At 36.8% G+C, this 26,983-nt stretch overlaps 1 protein-coding gene and 1 long non-coding RNA gene across 2 annotated transcripts in view; one reads left to right on the top strand and one right to left on the bottom strand.

Moving 5' to 3' along the window:
- The window catches only part of LOC117563518 (uncharacterized), a 201,680-nt gene that overhangs the window by 140,556 nt on the left and 34,141 nt on the right, over nt 1-26,983 (bottom strand). The gene's annotated exons all lie outside the window — the stretch shown is intronic.
- The window catches only part of LOC117563690 (putative neural-cadherin 2), a 159,041-nt gene continuing 133,650 nt past the window's right edge, over nt 1,593-26,983 (top strand). The window contains exon 1 of the mRNA XM_034242133.2: nt 1,593-1,923. The gene's annotated coding sequence lies outside the window, so the exon portion shown is untranslated. The remainder of the gene's footprint in view (nt 1,924-26,983) is intronic.

The following is a 26,983-nucleotide window of genomic DNA, read 5'->3' as shown; positions in this document are numbered from 1 at the left end:
GAAAGTTGGGTTTGTGCACTGCAAACATGTGGCTTTAATAACGCAACATGAATCATTTATGCTATGCTAAATCCCAAATAACCAACGACGACGACGACTACAATAGAAGAGTCTCACGCTCTAAACCCGAGTCGAAGGTGCCAAGCATATTAAGTAATACACCAGCAACAGCAACACCAACAGCAACAGAAGCAGCAGCATCCGCAGGAGCAGCATAAGCGGCGGCGACTTTAAGAACGAAGGCACTAACCTACAACAATAAGCAAAAAACTGTGTCAGCCGAACAACAAACAGAGAAACACTGAGAGAGAGACAATAAGTTCTGAGAGAGAGAGAATGTCGCGTGTCCTGCGCAGTGCGAAACGCAATCCACAAACAAAAATTCGAAAATGGGCAAAAACAAACTCGCTCGCTGGCGTTCGTACCGTTCGTAACATTGACCAAGAAAAATGGTGAAACGCAATGCCGACAGCAGCATCCGTCTTCAGTCAAACGGCGTTGCTGTTAGCGTGCACAACACACACAACACATCCTTCCCGAAGCCCGGCCACGTCCCAAGCATTGAGCGTGTGTGCGTGAGTGCGTGTTCTTTGTGCTTCAACTTTGAGTCGTCGATCTGCCAGAAATCGCGTGTGAATACGCGCAAAAATTTAACCCACACATACTCACCGGCAAAATCGCAGAAATAAATTGCAAAATAACGAAAAAGGAATACCAGCGTAAAAAGAATTCAATTGTTGCATGTTTGCTCAATGAGGCGCAACTAATTGTTATTGTTGTTATTGCAGTGTGTGTGTGAGTGTAATCGAAATCAAAATCAAATCAAATTAAATTACAAGTCAAACGTGGTCAAGTGAAAAACCTGTGTATGTATTTTGCAGTATTTTGACTTGTTGCAAAAGTTTGCCATCAAATTTCTAAGGTGCTTGAAAGGCTTCGCCGTAAATGGGCAGCTAATTAGAATTGTGTCTACGGCATCACTTTGGGGGAGCTAAAAATAAATTTCCACTTAAGTTCGGGCAACAGACACGGCCAATTAAATTGGGGAAGCAAAATCGATACAAAAAGATCAAAGGCAAAAGGAGCATATCAAATGCAGTCAACGATATTAAATTCGATTAATACATTAAAGTGAGCCCGCAAATCTGCAACTAATAAAACAATTAAGCCTCAACTGACAACAATACACATATATATATATATATATATATATATATATATATATATCTGAAATAAAATTAAATGCAAAAGTGTCGAGCGAATTAATCAAAAGTGACAAAGGATAAAAAGCAAAAAAACAGATGTTGCGCATGAAAATTGAATTGCGAGTGCCGGCTTAGGGCAATAACAATTGCAATACGAAACGTAATCGAAATCGAAATGTAATGAAAGTGTTTGACGTTCTGACCTAAAAATATATCTACTTGAATTTATAAATATACTATATATATACATATATTTATAAGCTTTTACGATATCGTCATGCAAATTGTGGAAATTACTATGAAAGCAAAATACAAATAAAAATTGATATAAAATTTTTCAAATGGCAAAACTGCAATAAATCGATGGCATAAATGTGTCTAAGTGTTTTTATCTCTCGCTCGTGTGAGTGCGCTCGTGTGTGTGCAATAATTGAGCACACATTTTGAAATATTGAAAAAAAAATATATATATCTATAAATTAATAACGTCCATAAAATATAGAAAGGTTTTCGCTGGCATAATTTAGGCTTATAAAACATTTTAAGCCGCGCTACCAAACACATTAAAATTAAAAGAGGAAATAGTGGGGAAAAAAGGCAAAAATCACATGGAAAAAAGTGTCATATCAATTTGTGTTTACATGTGTGTATCCGTGTGTCATAAACAAAACAACAATTTGGATTAGCTGAGGCATAAAAAAGAACCGTTCTTTTACTGGTGAGCAAAGCTGTAATAATTATTCATAAATGAAAAGCATAAAATATATTTGTATTCATTTAACATAACAACAATACATCAAATTACTTGCCAAAGTGTCTGCGTCGACAATTGTAAATTTACTTAATTCAATTATGCTGTTTAGATAGAATTACAAAAAAAGTCTATTCAAATTAACATGTTATACAGAAAACAAAAAACTGAATTTAATTGATCAAAATACACAATTACGAAGGAACCTTATGTTTCAAGTTCGTTTGAAGCTTTGCTATATAAATAATTCATTATTCATTATATTCGTAATTAGATGCCAGAAAACAATCTGTTGAAATAACAAACAGCGCAAAAGGCATGTTTCTGGCGGCGAAGTCGAGGTGGGAATACTCCTTTGCTTCAGCACTTCACTTTGGCTGAAGATAAATGAAACTTGTGTAAAAAAATCGCAGCAAAATCATTTTTGCGCTATTAATCAAAACACAGCTATCAAAGAGAGTCAGTATTAAAATTGTATTTAGACTGAATTTAAGCAATCACTTTACAAATTGAAGCTGAAAATTGTTTTCGAGTATATGTAAATTAATGAAATTTGTGTATTGACTAAGTAAATTTGTGCTTTATATAAAGTGAACTGCGAGTGCAGTAAAATTTTTAATGTGAAAAACTTGTTGTGAAGTTTTTTCATATGAACTTAGGCTGCAGCAATTTACAAGTATTGTTTAGCAATTATTTAGATAAGGTCTACGACAATTTTCTGCTTATTTCCCAGGGTATTCAAGTGATGCGGCGACTGTAATTCATTATTGATTTCTTTTTTGTGTTGGCATAAAAAAGAAATTAATTGATTTCTAATCTAAAATTGACGAAAAACCCACTGAGCCGACATGGAAAGTAAACAGCACACTTGACAACTTTTTGCTGTTCTGCAGCTCTCTTTTTCGCTTCCATCATCCATCTGCCAAGTTCTTGTTGGCATTTCTTTTTTTTTTTCTTCACTGACAAAGTTTGCTGTGTATGTGTGTGTGTGTGTGTGTGTGTTTGTGTGTGTGTGTGTGTGGATTTTGAGGAAATGTCATCTAGCAGCTAAAACTTCCATTCCCCCCGAGGAGTTTGTTGTTGCTGTTGTTGCATGTAATTAATTTTGGCTGGCAGGCTAAGAACTGGCGAAGGCAGATAGAACATGAACTAGACTGGGGGAGTAATTAATTTAAATTAAGCTTAAATTGTTTTGATATATAATGTAAGATGACGCAGCAGCGAGACATACAGCTTAGACCTGCGGCGGTTTATTGGCTTAGCAACAGGCTATGGTCAGCGGCTGGCTGGCTGGCTTACGCGGCGTATGCGCAATGTATACGCATTATCTCATTTACATTAATTGCCGCCATGAGTTGTGACGCAGACCTTAGCGTATTACATTCTTCTTGCTTTCCTGATTGCACGGGAAGGAAGTTGTAATTTCTGAAATTGATCTCAAAAGAATTTCCTCCCACTCAACTTGTTGACAACAAAGTAACACAACACAAAACTGAAACATTCAATTCAATGTTGTTTGCTGCTTTTCCTTCCTTCGCTTTGACTTTGTCTGGCACAGTTTACGTTTTTTTTCGTCTGCTGTAACTGGAGCAGTTGGATTCTGGGCTGGGGGATTGCTGGGTAGATTTTTGGTGCGTTTCGAACTGTGTCGTAACTTGTAACTGAAACTGCATTTGGGTTGATGGACTAACAATCGCTTTGCATAATGCAAATTAAATGCTTCGTTTTACGCTTTTGCGTAAATGGAAATGCTATCGATTGCCAACTCGATTTTCCATCGCACTCCGGCATTGATTGACATTGATTTATTACGGGCTTTCTGCGAAATGAAATATTTTATTTATGCTTATGTTTATGTGCGATATATTCGCATTTCCTTTTTCCCACTGCACTCGGCGTTCAAATATAAATATGTAGGGGAAGTGTTTTCTAGTTTGGTTTATGTTTATTGTGCAGTTTGCAGCTGTGCGTGCTCAGTTAAGTAAATTCTTTGGCCAGCTTAGCCTGGGCGCCACAAAATGCCAACGAGGCTTGGAGTGCTTGACAAATATGGCCGAGGGTAGAGCTAAGCAAATCCCCCGCATCTCGTTTGCCTGGCCGACTTTCCACCAACAGCTGCTGCACAGCGGTTTATGCGGTTGACTGTCTCTGTGTATCTGCATCAGAGTCGTTACAGTGCGGCATAGAGGGGCAGGGGTCTAAGTGGAAACCAAACGACGTAAACAATTTGTAAGTCATGTGTAAACATCATAAGTTACGCGCATTTCTGTTCAAATTATAAGCACTTAATGTCGCACCAGGGATGTGGAATGCGCGGAGTAACAAAAGTGGTAGCTAGCTAAGAGCTGAGTGTAGGCGACGCTACGTATACGTGATGCGCAAATGCGCAAATATTACGCATACGCCACGTTTGGCTCTGAAGAGCATAGTCGTTAAAGCCAGCGCACAAACACAGACGAGACACAGAGAATGAGACACAGCTGCTCGAAGGCGTCTCTCGTTCTCGTTCTCGTTCGCTTGCTAGTTAGTTAAACAGCAGCCAAGTAATTAGATTTTTCCACATGATGGCGACATTGCAGTTTAGTTTCAAGTGTAAACAAAGAGATGGTAGAGCTGGCTGGAGTGCGCTGTGCCACGCCTCTTACGCTAGCCGCCCATACAATTCAATTAAAAAGCAAACTCGCAAGCAAAAACTTAATGCGTTTAATGCGTGAGGGGCAAGCAAATGGATTAGTGCCACAAGCGAAACTCCGACTCACACGCCACAACTAGCTACTTCTTACTGCCGCAGCTACAGCGCTGTGCCATAAAGTTTATCCATATGCCACATGCCACAAGCCAAATCTCAAAAGTGTGTGCACAGTTGTTCCCCGTGCAACGCGTGCAATTTTTTGCCCGCCTTATTTTTCGGCGTAAGCTTGTTTGCTACCACCCTCTTGTTACATGTTTGTCAGGGGCCGTGAGCAAAAGTTATGACAGGATATTCCCACCCATCCCCGAAAAAATAAATAGAAAACTGTATGCAACGCTTTTCACGCTCTTGTCGCGCACGTGGACCCGCAAATTTCATGTGACTTTGCTCAACACATTAACAAAAAGTTTTCGCTGCCTCCAAAACAGCGAAAAAAACATTTCACTACCTGCGTTGCTGCACTGAGCCTTACAATTGCTTTTGGCATTTGTGCTTTGAGGTCGAACTGCATAAAAATGGAAAAACATTTTATGCATCCCTCAGGCAGTCAAAAATATACAAAATATTAAAGTCTTCGTTTGTGAATATTTTAAATAATAATAGTCAGCTGAGATTTTGGCCTCAACTAAATCAAAGCAAAGCCAAAATATACGAAACATATATAGAAAACTCTCCGGTTCAGTTGCTTCTGTGTGCAGTGTGCAGATAAAACAAGCTGCATATAAATCATGTCATGCCCAAGATAAAGAGAGTGCAAATAGCCCAGGAAAAGTAGAAAAGTAGACTCCCGACTTCCTCTGGAACTGCAGCGTCGAGCAAATGCCATTGCAATGGCCATGGCAATGGGGCAAAAGTGTAACGAATTTCGTTGTTTTGCTTCGTGGTTAAGCCAGACAGACACACATAGAGAGAGAGAGAAAGACCTGAAGATCCTGGCGAACTGAGACCCGAGAGACATTGTTTGATTTAGTCAGCTTACCATGCAAAATGCGAAGTATATAGTTTTATGTGTATTTGTGTTATAATTGAATTACCGTTGGAAATCATGCCAAAAACTAGAAATTAAAATATTGTTTATCTTTGGGATTAATGCATGACAAGTTAATACTTTGCCAACGGGCAAGAGAGATAAATTCAGTTCGTGAGCTAACAATTTTCAGTTGAATAAACTTTTGTTCTATGAAGCGAAATTTGTTGCACATTGTTGGCGATAATTATTCGGCTATGCTTGAATTGCGCTGATTGCAAGTGTAATAAGTAACTTTTCAGTGTATAAAATAACATGATGTGGGTAGCGAACTATTTATTATATTAGAAATGTGAAATTCATAATTAAGAATTTATTACAATTTTTATAATAAAATATTCTGTTTCATTTTTGCAAAATAATGTGCGAAACTTAATACAATTTTAACAGATATATTTTCTATCCAGCTTGTAACATAATTATATTAAATAACATAGTTTGGGAGCTAAATTGTTTTTTTTTTTTTTAAATATTAGAAAAGAATATGAGACACAAAATAAAATATATTAGTGGTGAACTATTTATTACAGTAGAAATGTGAAATTTATAATTAGAAATTTATTTCAATTTTATATAGCAAAATATTCTGTTTCATTTTTGCAAAATAATGATTTATCATCACTGATGTGGAGACTAAAATTTATTATTATCAAAAAAATGAAGTGTAATACAATTTCAATCAGAATTTCGTTAAAGAATTTATTAATATTTTTATAGTAAATTAATATAATTTATTTCTATAGAATTTTCTACTTAATTTAATACAGCTTTAATGGAAAAATTGTGAGTTGCAAAAATTTAATGAAAATAAAGCAATTTTCCAATAACTAAATTATGAAGCTAAGCAAGCGTAATTTTCAGCTGACCTACATTCAGTATCTTGTTGACTTTTCTTAAGCTACGAACTCAATCAGTTGCTCACTCACTCCGCGTTATGCCAGACATAATTATAAGTTGATAGCTCTGCAGCGTAAGAAGGCAAAAACTTGAGCATAGAAGAACGTTGGAGATGGAAGTTGTTCCCAGGACAACCATCGAAATTTGCTGATAATCCCCAAGTAATTGTACGCTTTAGCGTAGAGACTTGACTCTGGCTGTCAATTTACTGACTTGGACATCGTCGTCGTCGTCTTTGTTGCAGATGTCGCAGGTAGTTAACAGTGCCAGTTTGTTGTTGTTGTTGTCGTTATTATTGCCATTACCTTTGATTTTCTATTTCTGCTTATACCTTGTTGGCATCAGCAAACAACTTTCCGATTTCTCTGCTGGTATTCTGTTTTTTTCTTCTTCTGTCGTTGTTGTTGTTGCCAGCCCTTAGAAGTTGGCAGCAAAGACGCAGTTAGCACGTCTCAAAGTTTTCCCCACTTCAATTTTTATTATGCGATTTTATTTATTTTGATTTTACCCAAGAGAAAGTTTGCCACGACACCGTCGTTCGTAGGAGGTAGCATCTAATGATGTTAACAGCTCAGGGCTTATCCTGTGAAGTAAATCAGCTTACCCATCTAATAATAAGTACTGACTTCACCTCACTTGGCCAGTTGCCATATATATATATATATATATATATACATAGATTTTTCGACTGCATTTTGTGAGACCTTAACTAAGAGGCTTGGCCACGTTTTCCCCGCCCGTAGCTTAATTAATACCTGCATACAGAGTTTTTATGTACGTTTTACCCATATGGAATTTCAATTTTCACATTCTGCCGTTGCCCTGCAGCACTGCAGCAGTGAGGAAAGTGGAAGGAGGAAGGAAAATGCAATTATTTTTACTCTGCTTTCGCACCCACTTACATGCAGTTTGAAGTTGGAGTTGGAGTTGGAGTTGTATGCAGTTATCCTGCAGCATCCTGTTGTCCTGTTGCCGGACGGTGTCGCTTGCGCTTCCGGCGCATTGATGGTCATAAATTTTTAAACAACAGAAATTACAATTACTCTCTGCGTTACCGTTGCATCGTGAGAGGGGTGAACAAAAAAATGCATAATGAAAGCAATCCTTATTAAAATATAAATCACGCAATGCTGCAGACAACACTCACTGTGCTTCCTTATTTCCACACAATATCTGTCAGATCGCTGCTCTCCTCGACTCTCTTGGCGAGTGGGTACAATAATAATAATACGAGCAGCTGTCAGTCAGCACACCCGCGGCGTGCGTTAAGGCAAATAATTAATTGGCTGCATTATGGACCTTGCAACTGCCACATTCGACGTCAATGCGACAGACATCCATACACACACCAGAACATTGGGTAAACATTTTAAATGGAGGGCCACCTGTCACTGGCAGCAAGCCGACAGCAATTCAGTCCCAATTCGAACCATAGCAATACCACACAATCAACTCCACTCGGGGCCATTATGGGTAGCATAATTTTCAACTTGTTGTGGTCGCCCAATTGGCGTTCATTAACAGCGCGTAATTGCGGCCAAGTGATTGCTGAAGAGGTGCTGCCGCTGCCGCCGCCGACGTCTTTACTTTCCTGGCTATCAGTGGCATGTGGCATATGGCATGTCAGCAAGTGGCCACGCGCAGATAAAGCAGCTCATACTCGTATATATTTTTATTTTCAAAAATTAAATATATATATATTATCATTTAGTTTGAAGCAATTTAAGACGCATAAAAATGTCATTTTATTAATATTATTTCAATATTTGTATACTTCTGTATTATTGAAAAGCGACATCGAATTTAAATTTATTTGAAATGAGTATTAATACCCGCTACCCCAGGAGTAAAGGGGTCTTAATACCTTGTGCCTGCAAGAAATTTATATATGTGACAGTCAGAAAAAGGCATCTCCGACATTATATACATACTATATGGGTAATTCCATGACGGAATTTGTCCCGTGCGAGACTCTTTACATTGAAAATAACAGAAACTGAAACAATTTTAACAATAAGAAAAGGTTATTTTTATAGCATTAGATAAGTACTTTAATTAGAGCTAAGAATGGTTTTTGAATTTTCTTTCTGTTTTGTGTTCTGTTGTGATAATTGAAAAAATTATCAAATTCGTACGCAAAACCATACTATATATATGTAAATATATTCTTCATCCAGATGAACAGCCGAGAGGATATAGCCATATCAGTCTCTTTGTGTTCGTCTGTCCATATGAAAACCTTGATCTCAGAGACTATAAGAAATGGAAAGATTGGTATATTTTGTATTGCGTGATATTCGGATTATTTTTTGTAGTATATTAATTTGGTATATTTTAAGCAGAATATTGCCCTGTTTAGCTCTTATTGCAAATGGGTAGCGGATATCTCACATTCGAACACACTTGACTCCAGCTGTCTTACTTGTTTTTATAGAAATGCAGCATCCAATTTAAAGCTATTTAAAATTTGTTTTCATTGTTATAATTTAAACTATAATAGTAACTTTTATATGGAAACGTTATTAAAAATTACCTATTTAAAGCTTGAATGATTATTCTAGTAAATTTTTGTATTTATTTTTGTGTTAAAAAGAGCTGCAAATAAACATCTAATTTGATGCAATTTTAATTTCGATCTGTTTGATTATTAATATGTTTTTCTATTGGTATTATTTTAATTAATTTATTTATTTCCTATTTATATTGCAGACAAATAATTTAGGTAAATATTTACTAACGACCAATGACACAACTTTTGTATGCTGTAAGTCAATTTGAAAAATTATTATTTATCATGAATCATTTTTTATGTTTTTTTTTCTCTTGTTGATTACCGTTGATTACTGTTTGCAGTTAAACAAATACTTTGTATTATTTTATATGGTATTTGATTTATTTAATATTTGATTAGCCACCAAATGGCTATTTCAGTAATTTATTATTTGCTGTTACTGTTTGCCAATGCTTCAAAGCGAATTTATGACTTGTTTTTAGCCATAATTTAAAGTTAAATCAAAGTGGCACGATGAGATTTACTTTCGCAACAAAAAAAAGGGCTCAAAACATTTTGTGTAATAAATTGCAATGATTCCGCCTTTCATTTAAATAATAAATTGCCCATTAAAGTTTGAATTTAGCGACCTGGCTTATCTATTATGTAGGAAATGTGTTTTTTGTTAACAATACTCTTTAATGTTTTGATATTAAAATGGAAAGAAAATACGCCAGAAAAATTGCAACATAAATTTACATTTATTTGTTTATGCTATTGATTTATTTAAGCGGAAAAAACTGTTGCGCTATTTGGGTTAAAGGAAGCTAATTTTTGCATTATATTTTGTTTCTATTTTATTTGATTGAATAATATTGCAGTTCAACAGTGTCAAGCTGTTGATTTCCTGCGGTCCTTTGCCAACTACTATTTGCAATTGGCAACAGCAAGGATATTAGCTTGTAGCATTGAGCACAGCTGTTTTCATTGTTGTCGCTGTTGTCCTTGTTTTTATAAGCTTCGTTGCATGTAATCAGTTAGGGATATTCATGGACATGACTATGATTTTAGTATATACACAATCCCAGAAGGGAAGCCAGGATATATCCTGTCGGTGCGGCGCCAAACTCACAGCAGGTCCTTTGGCGCGTAGCACAAGAAAAATGTGTAAAGCAAAAACAAAAGCTAAACTACTAGACAAAACTGCAATGCTATGCAAATCCTTGCAGAGAGCAACATGGCGAACTCGACACGACATCTGCCTCTGCGTGCTTGATGGAAGCACTTGCTGTTGATGGCCGAGCCAACAACAGCAGCAGCAGCAGCAGCAGTAGCAACATCAGCACTAGCAACTTCAACAGCAGCTACAGCAGCAATCTTCTGCAATTTATGACAACAGCACATAATCAGGCGATTTGCAGGCATTATGACCAGTCAGCCAGGCATCGGAATCGGTCAGTTTGGGTGAAAGCATCTGCAGCTATTGTCGCAAACTTTCAGTTCTGAATCTGAAGTGGATTTTCTCTCTCTTGGCAAGCGATGCATCAATTAACAGGGTCTGCTTAAAGTCCTATTAAGCTGTAGTTTCAGTTCCAGTTGCTGTCGTCGTAGTTCCTTGTTGCGTGCATTTTATGAGCTGCTTGTCGATTTTCACAAGCCATACACGCAATCTAGTTAAAAGACACTCAACTCGATGACACAAACTTTTGCAGCTTTCTGAGATTTTCTCTGTGTGCTTTTCGGGGAGGTTTTAGTTTGTGCCTTTTAACCGCTTTGCCTAGCTTCTAATCTAAGGTGGCTTCTGCATAAAGAAAAGACAGAAAACTGTCATCTATCTCTTTGCCATATGGAAATCTAATCCACTCGCTTTTCCCCTTTCCTCTCTCGGTCTCGCTTTTGGCTTAATTCCCTGTCTCGGCTTGCAAATACATGCATATCACATGCAAGTTTTTGTAGCTTTTGCGTTTTTTTGTTTTATTTCAATGCCGCACATATGCTGACATCTTGCACAATTTTGCCTCGCAGTGACAGTTAGTTTAGCATGCCATCTCTCTCTTCCTGTTGCTACATCTCGCTCTCGTTCCTCAGTCTTTATAGTTTTTTGTGCACTTTTCATTACGTCTGGTTGCCATTGCCCTTACTTTCTTGTTACACTTGCTGCTAAAGAATTATTGCATCTGCATATTCTTCTCTCGTTGGTTCCATTTCTTTATTTTTTTCTTCTTCTTTTTTTTTGGTTTTTTTTTGCATTCTCCACACTAAAATGACAGCTGACACTTGCGTTTAACCGCACAGATTTGCTCTTTTATGGTCTCTCTCGTTCTCCGATTTGCTGTCTTCAGGCCCCTTAATGTGTGTCTGCTTCACTCGCTGGGAGCCATCAAATTGCGGTCCGTCTGTTTGTACGTTTATTTGAAGGCAAGCTGTAATTGTCGTTTGTATTACCACCGACCAAGCACTGAGCTTCGGGTTTGCGGTTTTCTGGCCAGAACGTGGCTGGCATGGCCAACACACGCCAGCTGTCTTCCTCTCGCTCTCTCTCTGTTCATTTCTCTTTGCCAAAAGTGAAGCGAAGACAGCGCAAAGTAAAAAAGAAAACGTAAGAAGTGCATGCATTTGACTTGACAGATTTATAGCCTCCACACCATCAAGCACACATACAAACACACTCACTTACAGAATGATATTGCAAATTAAAAACGTGTTTGTGTCAATTGCCCAACCCGATTTTCATTTTCATTTTCATTTTAAAGCAACGCTCATTTGTCTACATAAATATTTGGCATTTGGCTTAAAAGTCACTGAGCCTTGGTGTCAGCTGTGGCCCAACTTGTGTTGTGGACAGAAAGGGACAAGTAAAGGGGCTTGGGTGAGGAGGAAAGGGAGGGAGGTTGTTGTGCCTGCTGTTGTTATGTGCATACATTTGCATGCAATTTGAGTTACACCAAAGGGCCACAAGAATTCCAATTGTTGATGTTGTTCATGATGTAGTTGGTGTTGTTGTGGTTGTTGTTGTTGCTGCTGTTGGTCTGCTTAAATATTTGCTTACTTCAGCATTGGCATTTGCATAACAACTCACATTGCCCTTTGGTCGCCCAAAGCGCTCGTCAACCGCGCGCTCTGCCCACGCTGCGTATGCTTGATTTCAGTTCATTCATTTTTATTTTTCATTTAAAAACACCTCACACAGCTCGTGTGTATTGTTTGTATTTTTGACGCTTTTCATTTCAGTCTTTGATATATATTTTTCACTTTCAAACAACACGCAAATGTTTGCTATGCGGATATTCTTCTTCTTCTTCTACCCTTTGTGGCCCATTCTCCAATTGCGTGTATATTTTTTTTATTGGTTTTTTATATGCGTTTGTTTTTTTTACGGTTTGTTATAATTGCGTGAATTGATGGTGCTCGGACATGTTCGTAAAATATGCCAAAGGATTTTTTAGAGTCGACGAATTTTCAAGTGTTTTATGTGCTGGTTGCCATGATGAAGTATTGCACTGTGCTGTGTCGAGGGATTTGACACGTTCATCAAAAAACCAGAAGTGCTTCTCGTTCTAAAACAATAAATTCACTATTTGACTCTCTTCAGAATTTCGACATTTAATCTGTGTACAAAGCGCATAGCTAAAATACTCAATACGAATTCTTTTTTAATGCTTTGTAAACTAAATTTAATATACAACATTTTCTTGCTGTTAGGGGAAAAAATGGAAATGCACAAAAGGTTTGCCGCACATTAAAATATTATCCACAATTTTTCGCAGCAGCTTATGATGGCATTTACTGTCGCCTGGTTTTGTTTTTGAAGCGCGCAAAACTTTGTAATCATCATCCACTTTGGAATATTGCAAAACGGACAAAAGGACAAAAGGGAAAGGAAAGTAAAATAAACATAAAGTCCAAGAGCAAATGGCTTAGAAAATGTTCGCAAGCAAAATTGACATAAATAAGACGATGGCCAAAGCCAATATGAAACAAAATAAAAGAATTATCGACAGTCGACAGTCGACTGAGAAGCAGATGATGACAAGTACTACGACAAACAAGAGTGGAAGGCAAAGCGAATAGAAAGGCAACTCAAAGCTGACAATAAACAAATAAGATTTGCTTCAAAAATTTATTTAATTTCATTTTATTGGCTAAAGTCAGACAGCCAAAAAACAAAGTGAATGCCGGCTAAGTTTTTAGCATAGAACGAATGAAGAAAGCTTCTCCGAAGCCAATGCCAAAAACAAATCGGGCGACAGCCCTATGAGAAATCATTAATCTTATTGTGCTGAATCAGCTTGCTGGAGAGCAGCTTACAAAACAGAAGTAGATGTTGAAGCAGAACCCAAGACAAGCGAGCGACAAGCAAGCAAGTTAAACAGCCAATTTCAAGCACTGCCAACATTTTGCCTACTCACTGTCAGTTTTCTGCCTCTCACATTCTGTTGGCCATTTGCAAATGAGTCGGCGTCGCGTCGCGTCGACTTTGTCTGTGACCACAAACAAGGACGAAGACTCCAACCATGACCACGACTTAATGGCCAAGCTAGCTATTTGGCCAGTCGATCGGAATAATGGCGAAAATTGTTGCTATACACAACAAATGATTTTGAACTGCAAGACACTCTATTATATGCGGGGGGAAAATAAACAAATTGTATACTATTAAGTTTGATATTCTAATAACCATAAATAGTTGAGGTGTGTCCTTGATATATAGTATGTTTTATCTTGTATAATTTATGTAGCTGACACACTTTTATAATCTGTGCTGTGCAAATAAAAAATAATTTTAATCGTGCAAACTTCTTATGCCAAGTCAGCGTCTTAATGGAACGTACGCTTATTTTTGTACTGATATAAGCATATTACAATTTTTGAAATCATAAAATAATTTTGATCAGCTTTAGCAAAAAATGTTGTCCATTGAATTCCAATTCGGAACTTTCTAAGACAAGCTAATGAAAGGGGAAAATAATTGCGTATACGTTATTTTAATTAGGTATAAAGTATACGTTAAGTATACGTATTCAACATTTATTCTATTTTGAAATGCTATATACAGGAAAGCAATAATTTTGATAGGCGTTTACACAAGTTGTTGACTACATCAGCCTGAGAATGAAATCATCAGTTCTACATTACACATTACGTATACGCAAAGTAATTTTTATTCGTACCTATTTTTAAAATGGGATTTAAATTTTTATTCTAATTGCATATTTCATTGTTATACATAATTAAAAAAAAAAAACACAAATTAAATTAATTTAAACTAATGTAATTAAATAATTTATAAGACATTTGAAAATATTGATGAAATTATTATTATTATTTTTTGCCAATTTCGTTTCCAATGTTGTCTATAGTCATTAAATTTATATCTACAGGGTATCACCACAAAGTTCCAAGCTAAAAATTGGGAAACAATTTTGCGTGGTTCGTTTGGCAAATATATAGATGAATTTTCTTATTTTTTTTGGCAATGTCGTTGACTTTCTAGCAATTGTTGTTTGTTTATTTGCAATTTATTTGGGCAGCCCCCGTTCAATTTGCTCAATTTGTTTATAATTACTTTGGCGCTGTTTGTCGCTGACAACTTTCCATATTGGGCGTATTTGCCAAGCACTTCACAGTAACGAACGAAGAGCGGACAAAACTGATCGACAGAGGCGTGCCACTTAATTTGCGCATGCAATTGAAATTAAAAATTTAAACGCAACAAGAACCCTCGAGCCGAATCCCTGGGACTCGGTCACGGCCAGGGCCAGAGCAATAAAAATGAGAAATATGCGCCTGTTAACTTGTTCATTACCCTAATGGAGCGTTTTGCTCCCATGCATTGTGCGTGTGGGCTAAAAAGTCCGAACCCCGCCCGTCTCCGTCAAGAAAGTCAGTCGAAGGGTCTGAGGCGAAACCGTTGTGGCACTTCAATCTCTTTGCCATTGTCGGGCGTTAAGAGAGTGAGCAAGAGATTCAGAGCATGAGACATTCAGGCTGTTGTCTGCTTTGTGTTTGGGTTTTTCTTTTTCTACCGCTGCTTCTGCTTCTGCCTACCACACTCGAAGGTTGCCCTCTTGAGGCGACTCCCTTTGCCTGTTGTTTATTGTGTCCCTTTTCATGGGTGTCGACCGTAATAGAAGCGCATTTTTCAGTGTTGTAGCCAGCGATGTTATATTTCATTTAAATGACATTTTAATTAATGTCAACATTTCGCTATTGCGGTTGCCTTCCCATCCTATTAACTTTGTCATGTCGTTGAATGGGATGGAGAATCTAAGAGTCTGTTGCCTTTCGATTTCGTTTTATTAGGTTGCAAATAAAGTGTATACTGAACCTTAATTTCAAAAGGTAATTTTTAATAAATCATAATATTATAATTACAAGGAAAATATATGAGTTTCATTAAATTAGTTTATTATACCTTAAATAGTTAAATTTTTGCAAATTATATTATTATTCTGCTGCTGTAAATTTACATTATATGTGTTTATATATATTATTTATTATATATTTACTTCCATTTAATTGGAATCCATCTAGAACTCAAAGGGCATTTTTTACTCGAGCAGTGTATGGAATTTTAAATGCCTGTCTTTACAATTGAAGTATTTGCTTTGATAATTTAATTAGTTTAGTCAAAGAAATTATGCAAGTAAGTGCTCCTACTACTCTCATTCGTTCTTCTCATTAAGTATTAAAAATGCAATTATTACTGCATTAGAAGAAAGACAAATTTTTTACATTTCACCTTCAGTGATTAGAAGAGCTTTACATTTGAAATTCGATTAAAAGTGAACATATTTATTGAAAGCAAAACTGACTTATAGTTAATAATATAAAACACAAGTGGCAATTCAAAAAGGACTTAACCACAATTCCGAGATTTGTAAGAAAGAAAGACTGTAAAAGCTGCAGGAAATGCGTGTCGAAGGGTTGTGCACAAAAGTCAAAAGCAAGTCAACTACTAATCTTGAGCTTAATGTCAATTTTAATCCCTGCCAAAGTCCACGCTGACAGTTGAAAGTTTGCCAAAGTAAAATGTCGAATCGGGCGCACACACATAAACAAAAACACATACACACACACAACACACAGCGAGACACGAACGCTCTATAAAATTGTACACAAGAGAGCAACAAAAAAAAAAAAAGAAAAGATCAGACCGGCAGCCTTTAGAGCAAAACTTTTAGTTACAATAAATTATATGCAACAGTTTAAAAAAATGACCCCATCCTCAAAAAAAAAACCAAGCTAAAAAATGGAAAACACAAAAAAAAAGAAAGCAAAGCAGAGAAACCAAAAGAGTTAACAAACGAGGCGGCCAACTGAAATGCTTGCCAAATAAAGCACTTGAGGGAATTGCACATAAAACGAGCGCTCGTCGAGACAAGAGACACGAGACAGGAGACTGGAGACGTGGCACGAGGCCCACATCAGAGGCCCATCATTGGCATGTGGCGAAAAAAGAATCCTTTCATTTGGGAGTGCCATGTGTATGTATGGGAATGTGAATGTGAATGCGAATGTGAATGCTCCAAATATTTGCAGGTAAAAATAGCAAAGCGTAAGGGACAAATCCCAATGTGCCAGGCACTTTATTGCAATCCCTTTAAATAAGTTTCTTTTTGCTTGTGCTCTCGTTCTCTTTTTTTTCTTATTATTTGTGTGTGTGTGAGTTACCTGGCCACCAACTCTACGTGCAAATGCGCAAACAAATGCGACTACTTTGGACTACAAGTCCAAGTTCGAGTCGTAGACCCTTTTTCAAATCCTTTTCTTTTCTACTTTTTGTCTTGGCCTTGCCTTGCCATATTGTATAGACTAGGCCGTATCTCAACTCTTGGTCAAAGCGAAATAAAATATGGAATTACTTAACGGCAAAACGGGGTTGACTCCATCACCGAAAGTGTGCGTCTGTGTTTTCCTAGATCTTTTGTGCTGACTTTGGCTAGGATTTTATTTGCTCTGATGTGATTTGTTTAGCTGTCGCTTTCCCCACACTTCACACACACACACACACACACGAGGATTTATCCATATGTCAGTCGTGTCTTTAAAGTCGAGTGTGAAAGGTTTACTTCGCATGCCAGCCAAAAAAAGAAGCCATAAGTGCTACATGTGTTCACTAGAGCTTTAAGGGGTAATGTTATTTCAGCGAAATTGTTTTGAGGGTCTTAAAGTAAACAGCGCACGCGGCGTATGATTGATATTTGCGCTTTGGGGCATATGTAGGTTGCTTATGCTTTATGCTTTAAGCTTTAAGCAGCTTGCGTGTAGAGCTAACGAAAACTTTGCCATGCGAAACCATTAAGAAACTTTCGGATATCTGTTCAATAATTTTCTATGATGGATTTTAATAGCTGGAATGTTTTTATCGTTCAATATGCATAAATAAAAAGTTTCGTTTTTCTTGCTCTGCTGCTGTTGTAACTATCAATGTCGTGCTGCTCATTAAAAAAGTTTTTTTTTTCGGTTGCGCGCATAAATTTCGTTTTTCTATTAAAGTGAAATTTCTTTTATTCTTTTTTTTTCAAGTTGACTACAACAATTTGGCACGCTTCATAAAGCCGCTGAAAATGTCACTGGCAGTCGCCCAGTTGACAGTCGACAGTTGGAGCGAAGCTAAATAAAAATAACGCCCTCGAAAAGGGTTGAGTTGTGCTCTAAGTAAAAGTATATAATGGAATATATATGTATATTTATATGAACATATACCCAACATATAAATATATGTTATAACGAACGTCAGCGACTTGAAAACTCATCATAAATTCAGCGTACGTGGGCAAGTCTTATGAAAACTCAATGCCGTCCTGATGACATTCATTGTTTTGTGTTTTGTGTGTGTGTGAAAAGGGGACAAATGACACAAGCCAGAGCGAATCGTGAGGCATTCTTTGTGCCCAAGCTACTTGGAAGCCTCTCCAAAAATTTCGGGAATAACTCGGCAAATTTATATATGAAATTTCACTGGCATTTCTTTGTTCGCTGCGGATTATACTTTACTTTACATGCTTTCCAAGAGCCGACAAAGAGTGTTGTGTTGTGTTGTGCAGTAAAGTTCTCTCATTTCCGTGTTGTAGCTTGTGGCTCAGGTGACATTCAACAAAAAGAAAGAAAACTTTTCGAATGAAAAATTTAGCTGCTTGCTGTCACATTTGTGGTTTTTGATAATCTGCATGCATTAAGTGCAAGCTAAGTGGATTTAAACACTTATTAATGGACGATTTGAGCAGCTTTTTTAATGCCTGGTTTGTTCGTAAAGACATTATTTTTGGGTCTTGTCTTCATCTTCCATCTAGAGTGCAATGAATGGACTGCCCAGCTGGCCCTTGGTCATGCCTTGGCTTTGCTTGGCTTGGCCATTTCATTACAGCCTATCTACCCTCAGACAATTTATTAAGTGTCGAGCATTAAATTTCCACATCCCTTCGCCGCCAACATCGTAACAAGAAGGCATGACTTGCACACTGCGCTGTACTCGAGAATGAAGCAATTTTAATTTGCTGGGGGTAGTAAAACATCAACAGCAACAAGCAACAACCGAGAAGCCGAAGCCAAAAGAATGGGGGCCAGAAAGAAGGAGCCAAAAGTTTTTGCAGTTGCCAAAATGCAGTGGGCGTTGCCCCAAAACGCAAGTGTTGCGTCTCATAAATAAAGCCAACGAAAGTGAGCAAGGAGATGAAGAGGAAGGATGTCCATTGCTGAGGCAGTGGCAAAAGGCAACGCTCTCTCTCTCTCTCTCCTCACTCTCTGTCTCTTTCGCCCTCTCTGCTGGGCAGTGTAAAAAGCATATTTTCTGCTTTTAATTGCAATATATTCTTTTAGACAAAATGACTGATGATGGCTGAAGTTGGTTGGTTTTGGCCAGCACAGAAAAATATATTGCCATAAAATTTGCACAAGCCAGGAAACAGGAAAGCCAACGGAGACAGCGTTCTTGTTGTCGTCCTCATTCCCAACCTCCTTCTCTTCCCATTCCTGTCTCTGCTGCTTGTCGTTTGTCGACGCTCCGTTTGACTGCTAAATGAACAAGCCACGCTCATCCGCCCCGTTGGCCGACGACTGTGTAGCATTGTGGTCGCCAGCGTTGTTGGTTACTGCGGTCGGTTGTCTGAATCCCTTGCATCTAAGAGAGAGCTACAAATAACTCTCAAGCAGCAGCAGCCAAGCTTTGTCTTAGCTCCATTTTGATGATGAATAAATGAAGGCCTTTGTACTCGCGAACGTGGCCAAAACGAACATTTACCACTTTCATTTAGTCATCGTCGCGTGGTTTTTCTCCAGCATTTCTTAAGGCGCAACTCTTGAAAATGGAATAATTAAAATGCTTCCTCCCACTACCCCTCTGTTTGTCTGTCTATATGAAAAATTGCGCAAATCTTAAAGCGCCAAAAGTTATGGTTAGAAACTTCTTGGCCCATAACTCATACAAAAATATAATTCTTTAATTTATTTAGTGCTGATTTACAGTTCACAGTTTGCCATTCATTGGCCTTAGTCACTGGAAAAAGTTGCACACATTTTGGCTCAACTCAAATGCAAACTGACGGCGCAATCACTGAAAGAAATCTTATAATATTTTTTACTCTCTTTCTCTCCCTCTCTCGCTCTCACTCAATTCGAACCAGCTGCCATGCTGTGAGCTGCGTAAATTTTATTATTGGCAATGCCAAATGCAATGTCAACAACAACAAAAATAATACTCGTACTTTAGCTAAAGATTTCCATCAGTTTTATTCGGTTTTTTGTGAGAGCTTTTCGTGCAGTTTTCAACTAAAAAACGAACTATGCAAAAAGTCGGCAAAGCTTCAAAACCTTCGGACCTCTCAAAAACAAAATGATTAATGAAGCTTTGAAAACTTGAGTTCGAAATTTAATCAAGCGCAAAAACAGATCGAAACAATCGCATAAAAAAAATAGCAAACTTATAATAAGCTTCAAATTTGTGCTGCAATATGCTTTAAAAGACCAGCAAAAAAGCAAACTGAGTAAACTACAAGAACAATACTTCAAATAGGGGGGCTTAGAAAATAAATTATGCTCTCTGGCTAGCCAAGTTGGCAGTACTTTCGCTCTCTCTCTCTACGCTTTGTCTCTCTTAGGCTGCTGTGATTTATTACGCGATTTTTGACATGTATTTATTCAGCATCCTTTTTTTTTGGGTTGGCTTCAAAGCAAGTGTAATGAATTGCTTCTATGTAAATTATTGAGCAGGAAAAAAATATACAATATTTTATTGAGAATATGCATTGACATATTGTGGCTGTCGCATCATAAATTAAAAAAAGCACGCAGTAAATAATCTAGAATCATATATTAAAGCGGCTAATAAACAAATTTTCTGGCCAAAAGTCAAGTTTAGACGGACAAAATTCAAACATGGGTTTGACTTATCGCTTCACATATTCTATTAAGGTAACTTTGATTTTCACCCTTGGACAATAATCATATTTAGATATTCTGAAAAGTTATATTTGTGCTTTCGCACCTTTATCTCATGCACGTGTTGCCCGTCAAACCCAACACTATATTTAAATGAGCACAAAACTTGCCCCAAAGCATGCATCATGGCTGTCAGTTTTATGTTCAAATTTCATTAAACTTTTAGCTGTTGAATTTTGTTGGCCTTCGTCAGTGGACAACTCTCAACAATCTAATATAATCAAGTGCCCATTTCATGCGTATTTGTTTTTGACGTATTCATGAGCTACCAAAAAAAAAAAAAAACAAGTAAGAAAGTTACAGTCGAGTGTGCTCGACTGTGAGATACCCGCTACCCATTTTTAATAAAGACAAAATATTGCGGTATCATTTTCAAAATATACCGAAAATACTAAAAAATACTAAAAATATACCAAATGATTTGTTTGGTATATCGATATAGTACATCGGTTCAAAATATACCATAGACGGCACAATGTACCAGATTGTCGGCCAAAGCAACTCAGACCCCTAGTAAGCAGGCGTTTTTGCCCATACAAAAGTATTTCTTTAATAACTTCGACAATTTTTTTCTGATCGCAAAAAAATTTTCAGGAATCATAACTACTATAGTAATTGTTATATATACCAAAATTCGTAACTCTAGCTTTAAAATTAGGCTTGTTATTCGATTTTTTTGATTTGCGGGGGCGGAAGTGGGCGTGGCAAAAATTTGAAACAAACTTGATCTGCGTGCAAACATAACAAATGCTGTCGAATAAAAATTATAGCTCTATCTTTTATAGTCTCTGAGATCCAGTGTTTCATACGGACGGACGGACAGACACACAGACGGACAGGCGGACAGACGGACATGGCTATATCGTCTCGGCTGTTGACGCTGATCAAGAATATATATACTTTATAGGGTCGGAGATGCCTCCTTCTACCTGTTACATACATTTCCTGCCGGCACAAAGTTATAATACCCTTCTACCCTATGGGTAGCGGGTATAAAAAGAAACACCATCAATTTTCCGAGACCAGCAACAAAAATTTGGTAACATTTGGAAGGCCAACACAACTAACTTCTGACACGCCTTCCGCGCGTTGAACTCTGGACTGAAAATTTGACAGGTTGAGGCCCATATTGACAGCACGCTGCCATCCATAGTCATAGTCGAAGTCGAAGTCAACTGCCCAATTATTATCATAAGCCCAAAATGAAGATGAAGATGACGTTGACATCCGAGTGGCGGCGAGTGAGAAACTTTTAATGATACTGTTAAGGTCGCGGCTGGCACGACTCCAGCGTACGGCAATTAATCACAGTCGCTGACAAAGACTGATTTCTCTTGCCCTCCCTTCCCTTCTCAGTTTGAGTGTCACTTAGTTTTTATGACCTGGTCCGCGCGCATCATACACCATGCCATACTTTCAATTGTTTTATGCCATCTGTGGCTCGAGGTGAAACTCTCGTTTTTGCCACTTCCTTCTCCGCTTCCCCATCCAAAGTTAACCTCCTACTGCTACGGTTGCTGCTTTATGATGTCCTTTGCTGATTGTTGCTATTGCAGAGGGCTGTTAAACTTTGGCTGCTACGTCAATTTGGCACAAATATATATATGTACACACTTAAAAGGACAGCAGGTCGTGGTTTTTAATGGCCATTGAAGGCAGTTTATGCAGCTGCAGACTTTAGCTCTCTTGTTTGTTCATGCTGATGTTGTTGTTGTTATTATTATTATTAAATTAGTTGCGGGCGATTTGCGGTAATTAGACTCGAATTTTATGGTCCTTTGCACTTTGTGTCGCTGTAGTCAGTCGCAGCCATCGCTGCTGATTTTCTGCATATTTGCTGCAATTTACGAGCGCACATAAATATAAATTTACACGCAAAATTTACTTGCATTTATATGGGGAATTACATAAATTTAAATGTAGCACAGAGATGTATTTCAACTTTTAAAGTGTCTTTACACGTAACAGCTAGGCAAAAGAGTGTTTTAAGTTTGTCAAAATAGAAAGTTGTGGAAATCGATATCTTTGATCAATCAATCAATTCTACAAATTGTACGAATACTGACTTACAGTGCGTCCTTAATTTAAAATAATATTCACTTTGCGGTTGTTAAAAAATAAGTACAGAAGCTCGACGAGTATGCTCGAGTATACTATTGCTTTGTTTGCTAATTTGGTATATTAATATAGTACTATATTCAAAATATCCTATATCATTATTGGGTAATTGATATAGTACTACATGCAAAATATACTATAGCTTAATTTGGTATATTAATATAGTACTATGTACATTCAAAATATCCTAATGTTTTATTTGGTAGATTAATATAGTACTATATGCAAAATGTACTATAGCTCTATTTGGTATATTAATATAGTACTTTATTTGGTAATACTGTAGTTATTCAGCTTCAGTATAAATAGAACTAGAAATATATATTCTACTCTGTGCAATACTTAAGTGTATTTTTAAAAAGTTTTAATTTCTTGAACATATACATAAATATTAAATTCCTTTTGTTAACAAAAAAGTGCAGTATCTGTTTAAGTCAAAAGTCTTTCTTACTAGCTTGTAACTTAATCACTATAAAGTATAATTGTTAAAGTGGAAGTGGTCTTTAGCAGCCATGGGATACAGCTGCGTTCGCCTAATGAGCGCCCAATTCAAAGTTTAACGCTTATCTCAGCTGTGTGTGTGCTGTGGTCTGTCGTTCATCTTCATGTACTTCAGCTGTCTGGCAATCAGTCCGTGCGTGATGTTGAATCTTATCCGAAGCATCATCATTTATTTATGCTTGGCACAGCTTCACAGTTCTCCGCTGGCTGCCACGCCTTGACGCGCACATTTCAAGAGAGCAGCGACGACAACACCTGAGTTGCCTACCTACCTGGCTGCCTGGCTAGGTGGTTGGATGTGGTTGGCAGTGTCTGCTGTTGATGCATTTGTGTGGTTGGCCGTGTTAATAACACGTCAACAGCAGCGCATATCAAGCATACGCCATGTTGTGTGCGCAGAGATGCTACACAGAATATTGCCACAAGCCAAACGATGCAACGTAGCAACGTAGCAACGTAGCAACGCAGCAACGTTTGCAACAAGCCTTGGCATCTTGTCTTGTCCATTCGAAGAAAGGTTACTGGCTGTGGCTGCCGTATTTCTATAGCTACTGCAGCTGTGCTCTGAACGGTTTGAAGGGTTAATGCGAATAGCGGCGCACACTAAACGCACTTTATGGCCTCACGTTGCGCTCTTCATCCTCGCAGCTGGCAATGAGCCATCGACACACTTCGCCTTTGCAAATTGCAATTAATTAATTGAAGTACTTGAGAGGGCACATCGCTACTTACTTACTTAGCCACCTGCCTTTTGCTTGTGCCACGATGCCAAGCACATTAATGACAGCGTCCTTTTGCTACCTCACTTATGCACAATACTAAGCTCCGATTTTAAATGGGTGTCACGTGTCTCTTCACAGTGTCGCCATGTCTCAATATCTCAATGTCTTCTTCGTGCATCTTCTGCTTCGTGTGTGTGTCTCAATGTGTCTGAGCTGTCTTATTTATTTATGTGGCTTAACGCTGAAGCAGCTATTAGAGCCCCTCGACGTCGCAGCAGCACATGCCGCATGCCGCATGCCACACGCCACAAGCAAATATATATATTCGTGCATTCACTTTTCACTTTCAACAGTTTCTTAAGAAAATGTATCCAACAAAAATTTCACTTGAATTTAACGCATATTTACTGCATAATTGGCATATATTTATATACCTTATGTACATAAATATACGTCGCCTGCAATTATGTTGGTCAATATACGCTTAATTAACAGCGAAAATATGATTCATTTTGTGCGCTGGAAACACGTTACATCGATTGAGTTCTGTCAGCGAAAAATATCGTAAATTAATTCTTAACATTTTTTCCCTGCCTTAAGTAAACCTCAATGAAAGGTGCGCAAATGAATAATTCCTCTTTTTGTGCGTTGCCAATAAGTAAATTAAAAATCGTTGAATGGCGATTGCAATATCTGCAGAAAGTTAATAAGCTTACGGAAGCATAAATTAATTTATACCTTATATCTTTTCATTTTACTTATTACCTACATAAGTCAGCGAAGGAAGTGTTATAACAAAAGTCTTAAAGCTCGAAATTAAAAACTTAAAATTTAAAAAAATCTTTTCTGTTATATGAAAATATTGACTAAAGCGAAAAATGCTTGATCTCAGAACTGTTGCATTAGTGTTTCTTCTCTTTAAATGAAAGCCACACACACCTTTTAATATTTCTATTAATTCTGATGGATCCAACGATATATCCATTTTAATATATGAGCTCGTGCAATGGAAATGTTTACGCACATGCGTTTACAATCTGATAAAAATACAAGAGCTTCAAAAATAATATTTATTGTAATTTATTTGACATCGCGTAACGATAAAACGAATTCTGCTTGCAATACACACGCACCCACACACAACACACACAAAAAAATCGAAATCAAAATGAAAACAAATTTAAAAATGTGCCCACATTTAATATTCATTGGAAATATTTTGTAACAACAACAATAATAATGCGGCATGTGCATGTGGGCAATAACAAATACAGCAGCAAGAGCAACAAACGATGGCGGTGACAACAGCAAACGGCACAAATATTAAAACGAAACCAGCCAATAAAATATATATGCGAGTGTTGACAGATGAGTTTAGAAATTTAAAGATAATATACGATTGGAATCGAGTTATATTTTAAATTAATATTATAAAAAGTATTGTATAGATTGGACAATATAAAATAGTGCTTATTGCTAACTTTTTGAGCTGCCCTTGCGACCAATGCAAAAAATTCGAAATGGCAAACACGTCGAAAAGGTCGAAAGGTTGCCGAACGTGAATGTGTTGTTTAACAGCGGATAAACTTAATTCCATATGTGCGAGTAATGTGAGACATATAAAAGAAAAACATTGTAAGAAATACAAACTGAACTTCAAAGATTGCGCAGAAACACTGAGACGTATGTATTTCGGTAAAAAGAAACCTTTTTTGATCTGCCAAACGCTGATAAATGGATTAAAGAAAGAATTGATAACTAGATTTAAATCAGAGAAAATAAAATAAAGTGAAGAAAGGATTATTCGTATAATAAAGTTATATTGACAGTAATGCATATTCGAAGGATCCAAGTTTATCAGAGAAAATATTTTATTACACTATTTTAATAATTATAATTAAAATTAAATTAATTCAAAATAAAAAGAAAACGATTATTTAAAAATTATGATATATTTTAATATATTTTAAGGGAATTGAATTTGCTAATAAAATCAAGTTTACTAATTGAAATAACTATATTATATTATTATTTTGATATTATATTGATATTTATCATTAAATAATATAAAGTGGAGATCGAATTATTCACAAACTAAAGCAATGTTTATTCAAAGGAACCAAATTTATTACCTAAAATAGTTTTTATTAATTTAAAAAATTATGAAATATTTTTATTATTATATTATTTAAGTTGCCTTAAATTAAATGAAAATGAAATATGTTATTCATAAATTCCAAACCATTTATTAATGAGAAAGCCAAGTTTATTTTCTAAAATAGCTTTATTACATTATATTATGCATATATAATATAAATTGTTCTGATATTTGAAAATTGAAAATATTTTTTATTTAATTAGAACCAAGTGCAGCACAGAGTTTCACAAACATGACAGCCACAAGACATGGTGTTTAATGCACTTAAATTCTCAGCATTTTCATATGTTATTTGATAGAGATTGTGGCATCCAAGGCATTTGATTAAATGGCAATTGGAAGCACATGGTGATATATGCTTGTAATCGCACAGATATTTACTCATATTCTCATATTCGTGATATACTATATACTGTATATGGTACATCAGCCATAATGAATTCAATTAATTTACTCTTGCCAAACATTCGGCAGTCCTTTTATGCTTATGCCAGGACTTCGACCTTGTCTGGGCATCATTATGATGACTGATTATGGCTGTCAATGTGCGTTTCTCTGTGTGTTTCTGTCTTAGCTGCTTTGGGGTTTATTCCTTTTGCTTTCCTTTTATTTTTCTTTATTTTTTTGCTTTTGTTGGTCGCACGTTCCTGTGGTTTTATTAATGTGTGCTAAATGTGCCGTCAAAGACGTCTTCTACTTATAATACCCACTCGAAATACATCTTCACATTCATATAATAAACCTCCGCACAATTGTGTGTGTTGCCTCACTCATTTTTATTATGAACACAAGAAGCAACATCTCCCACCTTCTGTCAGTATATGGGTTATTTATCCGAGTAAACAATGCCATGGAAGGGCATGTCAAGGCCATCTATCTCAAGTTAGTTCATTCTTTTGCTTCAAGTGTTGGCAATTTTACCCACATCCTTTATTTGAGATTGTTGGCAATTTTTTCAATGAATGTACTCTAAAATGTTTGC

Source organism: Drosophila albomicans, chromosome 2L (genome assembly GCF_009650485.2).
Source record: "Drosophila albomicans strain 15112-1751.03 chromosome 2L, ASM965048v2, whole genome shotgun sequence".
NCBI lineage: Eukaryota > Metazoa > Arthropoda > Insecta > Diptera > Drosophilidae > Drosophila > Drosophila albomicans.
This window is presented reverse-complemented; position numbering and strand designations above follow the sequence as displayed.